The sequence below is a fragment of the Phalaenopsis equestris genome, unplaced genomic scaffold (assembly GCF_001263595.1).
Source record: "Phalaenopsis equestris unplaced genomic scaffold, ASM126359v1 Scaffold235245, whole genome shotgun sequence".
Lineage (NCBI taxonomy): Eukaryota > Viridiplantae > Streptophyta > Magnoliopsida > Asparagales > Orchidaceae > Phalaenopsis > Phalaenopsis equestris.
In genome coordinates this window covers 51763-59730 of record NW_018253130.1, presented here as the reverse complement: position 1 = coordinate 59730, position 7968 = coordinate 51763, and positions in this window count along the sequence as shown.

Sequence of the window (7968 nt, the reverse complement as noted above, 5' to 3'; positions counted from 1 at the left end):
AAGACTGGCTCTCCCCCATTACGAATATCTACAATAGTGATTTGAAAGTGGTTGATTGCTTCTGCAACCTCACTATATTACCAAAGTGTCTAGTATAAAGTTTAACAGAAGTACAACAGCTAAAATCTTATGGCAGAATACACCAAAGCCTCACTAAAGCCATATATTCCAAAACTTTCAATTGGGAGCAAACACCCTGGGGTGATCATTTATGGAATAAATTCCTATCCATTTCTATGTCCTTCTTCTGTTGGAGAATATTTCATAAAATGATCCCTACTGATGAAATTCTCAAGCTGAAGGGATTGAGGGGTCCCTCTAAATTCAGGCTATGTAAGAAGGAAGAGGAAAATCTGAATCATTTATTCTTTGAATGCACCTTTGCTCAACAGGTTTGGAAACAGTTCCTGAATCAGTTGATAATTAATGAGAAAGAGTTCACCTGGGATAGGCTGGTCAGTTCAGTTTCATCTATAGGGAAGGAAACCAGCCTGCAAATTGGTTGGCCCAACTTGGATCACACTCTAATGAGACTGAGGTTGCTGTCAACCCTCCACCTGCTCTCCTTTATCTGCTGCAAGGAGATATTCTAAATGTCCCCCACATCAGAATGGCCTACAAAGATAAATGATTACTGTGGGGGCAGATGCAATCTTACACTCTCTTCTCTTTGTCGGCTTATAATAAAATGGTTTTGCAGGCCAAACAAATGTCATATATTTTTTAGTTTATTTGATTGAGTCTCACTATCAAGTCATGTGTTTATCTTTTGAGATAGATACATAGCTTAAGGTGCGATACTTTTTCATTTAAACTCTAAAAAATATAGGATCAATTTGATTTCATACTTTTCTATATATATATATATATATAAATTAAATGTCTCTCCAAAGCGAGCGTCAGGATTTTCATTCCGGTGACCGTCAGCTTCCATGAGACGATTCTCCCTCAAAATAGTGCCAACAAATCCATTGTCCAAATGAATTTTCCTCAATAATTGAGATTTCTTAGGGGATATCTTTCTATGTATTGATTAAACTTCATCTCAATATCTACAACGTGAGAAATTAAAATTATAAGCATATCTTCTTGAAAATTTGCCTCTCCTGGGGTTTACTTTTTCAAAGCTATTAACATTATAATACAAATCTGAATATTGATTATATCGGTAATGTGTCCTTGTCCCTTATGGACCAAATTACTCTTCTTCCATTGGCATACTTCACCCATTTCTTTCTTGGATAAGTACGGTCAACTCTTCCGGACTTCAGAACCGTTTGTTCAATCACCTTTGGATAGAGAGGTTCAGGAGTTCATTAAGACTTTTCGTCTTTTGTGTGGGGTCGGACCCCCAATAGGTGTGTTGGTAGACTAGTTTTGCCTGGGCATTGTGCGTTGAAAAGTCGGTCTCACATAGGGTCCTAAACTTTGCTGTCCTCTTTGAGTTTAGTTGGCTACTTTGTAAATTCAATCAAATTGTGTCGTCCCGTGCTTGCTTTTAACCTTTCTTATTTAATAAATTAAATCCCTCTACTTTCAAATTATTTTTACTAATTTTTAAAATCTTAACAAACTAAAAATTAAATAAAAACTTGCCAACTCTATAGATAGACCTTTGTTAACTTTTAGTGTTTGCACTATAATTACAAGGTGTTGGCCAAATAACTAACCCCAGTGCTTTTTTTTTTGAAGTTGTTGCAATGGAGTTCTAGATGCTCACTTCTTTTGCAACATGCTAACTAGCTGCAATGCTTTCAATGTCACTCCCTCCATCAAGTTTGGAACAGGATTCGTTGAACTGGAAGTTATTCTCGGAAATGCCTCATTTTTCATAATGATGGTTGTTGCACCAGAAGTTTAAGAGTTTTCCATTGAATTCAACCTGAACTATCCCCAGGATTTCCCTTCCTGCAAGAAGGTGAAAGCTGCTACTCCACCAACACTTGCCAAGTCTGTTGTTCCATTTTCTGCCAAAAGAAAATAGGTTATGATTGTGGAAGATACAACTGAAGGATTTACCATTCCACCGTCGGTATTTGAAATAGGATCAAGTTCGAGATCTATGCCATTAACTCGGTCACAAAGAAGAAACCACAACCAAAAGATTTAGAAGGCTGCTAAAGTTCTAATTTCTGAAGAGGAGTCTGTTGATGAAATTCCTCATCAGAAGGAACTAGGATTGCTGGAGACATCTCCGCTTCTGCGAGGGAGTAGGTTGCACCCCTTAATGGACACCAATGGGTACAAAAGTATCCAAAAGATTGTTGCTACTTTACTTTCACCTCATGGACATGGTGGGGAGGGGAAGCAGCACCCTCGTATCATTCGAGTCAGTACAGTATTCTAGAGACTAGCAACCAAAGAGTCGTTCAGCCAGTGAGTTAATTAAATGAGTGGGATGTGCAATATCCCCTCACATGAAGAAAGAAATTCTAACAGATGTAAAATCTGCCAGACAATCTCAATGATCAACTGAAACTTTGTCTGCTCGCATTCCCGTCAGGTTTTGGTTAGGAAGCAGAGTTGATACTACATCTCCACCGATTCTATTATCACTGCTCCAAAACCGGTAGGCCATCAATAGATTAAGTCAAATATGGGTCCGAGAATTCTACCAGTTACTAGTTCTAAGGATGTTTCTAAAGTTTTGAAGGAAAAGATGAAGAGGTTACCCTGTACTGTATCTAGTCTACACCATGGGGATCATTCCTCTCTTCGACATGCCGATGCCTCTGTTGAGACACTCCATCCCAAGACATCACCGTCAAAGAAAAATGTATGGGTACGTAAGGTTGTAATACCAATACGATTCAGTGAGCCCGTAGGGCAAGATCATGGGATGTAGCAAGGGTCCGAAGTATCCGACATCATCGTAGCTATTGCTATCAATTTGGATGAACAAGTGGACGATGTTTAGCAGAGTCCCTTAGATCTGAAGATGATACAAGAATCAATAATTGAAGAAAAGTTTGAGAAGCCCAGGGTTAATATTTTTGAGTTAGCCCAAGAACATGGAGTTTCCAGTTATGTTGATGATGAAAATTTTGACTTTAATGACTATCTCAATGAAGACTTCATGGATATTCACGTCATCAAAACTAGAGGTGTTGCATCTGCGCATGATGCCCAACCACTTGTTGAAGTGAACACCATAGATGATCTGTGTAGGTTTGTCCTAGTAAGGGATGAGCAAATCAACCAAATGGAGAAAAGAATGTAAGAGATGGCCACTACCATGGTTTCCATGGCTAACTTTAATGGGTTTCCATGGCTACATTTAATGGACAGTCTCAATCTTCAGAAGTCAACTCTCCAGAAGTCAACCAGCCAGAAATTATACATATCACCGATGAAAGGAGGGAAGTTGCCTTGGCTAACAGGGATGATCAATAAAAGAAGGAATCTGTCCAAAGCGTCATACCAGAAAATAATTTTAAATAATTGGTCGAACAAGTTTGGGAGGCCTTGGCCCAATATAAGGGTGGTGCATTGATTTTTAAGGGTAGACCCTATCTAGAGGAGTTCGATGTCGTACCATACCCTAAGGGTTTTGTGTCACCGAACTTTAAGATATTTGATGGGACCTGAAATCCCAGACAGCATATAGTGCATTTCCAAGCCAATTGTGGCAATACTAAAGGTAATGAAGCCTTGCTTTTGCGTCAGTTAGTCAGCAGCTTATTAGGGATAACATTTGATTGGTATGTTGAGTTGCCCAACGGATTGGTAAAGATGTTCTTTGAGTAAAAAACACTTGTTTGTAAGGAAATTTGCAGGAGTACAACATCATGTTTCTATTGGAGATCTCGTAGTAGAAAGGTAAAACCTAACGAGACTTAAGTGGATTATATCTAGAGGTAGAGAAACCTTAGCATGAAATGTGAGCCCTAGCTACAGGAACATCATGCAATTGAGATTCTACTTAAAAGCATCCATGGGTCAATAGCTTTCATGCTTAAGGGACTCGCTATCAAGTCCTTCGAGAAGCTAGTCAGTAAAGCTAACAATCTGTAAGAAGAAGTCAAGCATATGGATTCTCATGAAAAGGCCGAGAAGTCCAGGACAACTAGGATATTCAAAAAGAAATCTGGAACAATGGCAACATTGAATAAAGGAAAGTAGCCAATGAAGATTCAGGAGGAGTATTCTCATCGAAATTCACAGCCATCATCACAACATATCCAGTAGCAACGGACACAACAGTATGGTCAGCCAAGCCAGCAGTTACACCAAGAAGGATCGTACCGAACAGAAAATAAGAGGGGTCTGACCCTTTTGGAATGAAAGAAAGAAGTATATTCCTTCAAAGATGAAGTTGTACCCAAAATGTTCAGAAGTCTAATGAAGAAGCCTAAATTTAGATTGCCAGATCCAAGGAAACTTGAGGAAGTCGATAAAAAAGATTAGCCCAATTATTGCCCATACCACAAATTGCTTGGACATACTATAAAGGAATGTTTCATCTTCAAGAAATGGCTCAAGAGTAATTTTAAAGAAGGAAATATAACAATCCCGAAGTAATATTAAAAAAACCTGAAAAAGGTTCTGTGAATAAGATTTTAGCTGAGCCAATCACTTCGATAGATCCATATTCATAAAGGGATGGATGGAGTACAGTTTGGAGCAAATCACCAAAGAAGATAGTGGATCGATTTAGGCCACTTCAGCTCAAGCTGCCGTTTAGAGTTTATAGCCTCTTTAGCTAAAGATGGAGATTTTGCCAAACCAACCATCGCAACCAGAAGAGAAAAAGAAGAACAGTGTTGTGAAGACTGATAGTGTGGGGGGTAGGATAGGGGCTATCTCTATTAGATTGGTTGTCTTAGATTTGAGGAAGAAATTCCTCGAACCCTTGACCATGTATGATTATCATTTTGCCCTACCAGGGAATTATGAATATAATGATTATAATTTTGGCTACATTTTAACTGTTTCTAGTGATATCGTAACTGAATTTGCTAAATCTAACTCCAATATTAATTCCCAAACTGATCCTCAAACTGTACTTAAGTCCAATGCATTTGTTAACAAAAATGAAGATATCGATGATACCGATTACGTTAACGCGGCGAGTGAGGAGCCAATCCTTGACTGTCACAATGCACCACTTGCTATCTACTTGGATCTCTTCGATGACGAAGAAGAGACATTAGAAATTTTGCCTATAGCTTCTCAAGAAGAAAAGTCACAAAAATAAACCTAAGGAGCGAGAAAGTGTTACCCTCTAGGTCAGCTCCAGTTGATAAAGGAAAACAAATAGTAACTCAGGAAGAGCTACCTCCACCTCCACTAGTGGAAGAATCACATAGTCAAGTAAAGATTAAAGAATTATATAAAGTGGATTATAATGTGCTAGCTCATCTTAGGAGGTTTCCGGCCAAAAAAAGCATTTTTTATGCTATGATCCTATCAAAGGAGATGAGTGAGTCTTTAGTTATAGTCTTGCTAGACTCAGAGATTTGCTTAACTCAGTTGGCCAGCACATCCTTGGACAAAATTTGCTCATTAAAAGAACAACCTGGGATAACCTTCATAGATGATGACTTGTTGCTCTGTACTACTAACCACAACCGATCACTACATCTCTATTAATATCGGCAGGATTGTATTGTCTAGAGTTTTGGTAGATCCGGGAGCATCACTTAACTTAATGAGTCTACGAACATTGACATATTTGGACATTAAGGCTTTGGAACTTAAAGCCGATAAAACGATGTTAAGAGGATTTAACTAAAAGGAAGAAAAAGCCCTTGGATCAATTACACAGTTAATGAAAGTTCAAGAACTAATAACAACTGCTAAATTCCATATCATCGATGCCGAGAGCTCTTTCAATGCTCTACTTGGTCGAATGTGCATTCACGAACACAACATGGTTCTGTCATCCCTACACCAATGCATTAAGTATTACAAGGAAGGATGAGAGCATTGCATTAAAGGAGATTTACAATCATTTTCAGTTAATGTAGTGGATATTCATGAAGATAGCCTCTATTATGCACCTCCAAAGAGAAAAGTCTTTTCCCGTGAAATTGTGACAAATAAAGTATAAGAATCAGAAGAATAACAAAGAAGAGGCCATTCAACTCCGCATCAATGATCTACTACCATTTCTTCACAATAAGCTGGTAACGATTCTTTTAGCCCATCTACCCAAGGTCAAGGTCGGGGATGTGGACGAGGAAGATCCAACACTATTGTTGAATGGAATAAGCCGGCCATCAACATCAACATGGAAGGAAGTTGTGATCAATAAAGATCCGAGGAAGAATTGATGATGATAAAACAGAAGAAACCACAGTACGAGATATCCTTGGAAGATGTGTAGAAAGGTGAATATGAGTCGATGTATGATCAGATCAACCACTATGTGAATTCCATGACCTTTACTCAAATCCACCCTAAAAGGTTGAGAGTTTAGAGGTGAAGGAAGTCCGTAGTGTTGGTTTAAAGTTGATCAAGTTTTACTGTGCTTTCCCTTCTACTAGTTCAAAAAATCATGTAAATTTGGAAGAGGATTCTAATGAATTAATGGAACTACCTTTTGGTTACCTTTATCCTTGTGCAAAATATTAATTTAAGAGGGATATATGCCAAAGAAAGAGCCAAAAGATAAACTATAAATTTTTTAGAAATTGTGGAATGTTAAAAGTTAAATTCCTAACTCAAAAGAAGGTCTCAGATTTGGTACTGTAGAACCAGTCGATGACTTTGAATTTTGCATGGTTATTACTAATGGATTGAAAAAGGATTGCCTCGATTTAGAGGATGACTCTAAAGATTAGTTAATAGGTAATGCTCCACTAGAGTTTGAAGAAGACATTCAGTAAACTATTGATGAATTGAAAGAGGTTAATCTTGGGACTGAGGGGCATCCCCGACCCACCTTCATAAGTTCTCTACTCAATGAGGAAGAATGCACAAAATTTTTAGAGTTACTGTCATAGTTTAAAGATTGCTTCACCTGGAGTTATGATGAAATGCCAGGGCTATTCCCAGGGGCCACAGTGCATAAATTTGGGGTGGACAAAGATATGACCCCGGTGAAACAAGCTCCCATAAGAATGCACCTCAAGATAGAGCAATAAGTCATTGCCGAGGTGAATAGAGGCTAACTTTGTAAGAGAAGAGCAGTACCCCACATGGTTGACCAATATTATACCAGTTAAGAAGAAAATGGACAAATCCTTGTATGTGTCATCTTCAGGGATTTAAACAAAGCATGTCCAAAAAATGAATTTCCATTACCAATACCAAATTAATGGTGGACATCGCATCGACACCTGAGATTTTCTCCTTCATGGATGGATCGACAGGATATAGACAAAACAAAAATGGCTCCAGAAGATGCAGCACTTACAGCCTTTAGAATGCCGAGTGGGATCTTTGCTACACAGTGATGCCATTCAGGTTGAAGAATTCCGGAGCAACATATAAACGAGGTATGATGAAGATCTTTGACGACCTCATTCACAACCAAGTGGAGTGCTAAGTGGATGATCTGGTCATCAAAAGAAGACATAAAATAGACTAATTGTATGATTTAAGGATTGTGTTTGAATGATTTTGACATCCCTTAAATTGCAGCTTCGGTGAACTCTGAGAAATTTATAGGATTTGTTGTCCATCATCGGACAGTCGAGATTGACCCTGATAAGATTAAAATTATCTTAGAAATGCCTCATCCCAAAACCTTGAAACAACTACACTCCTTCCAAGAAAACTTGGCATATTTGAGACACTTTATTTCTAATCTCTCAGGTAGGTGTCAGCCCTTCTCGGCATTAATTAAAAGGATGTCAAATTTGTTTGGGAAGAGAAATGCCAATGATCCTTTGAGGACGTTGAGCATTACTTAATGACACCTCCTATTTTGGTTGCCCCTATCCCGGGAAAACCTTTTATACTTTATACTGTGGCCTTAGACGACTCTCTCGAAGCCCTGTTAGCTCTGGTTTTGGCTTAGGT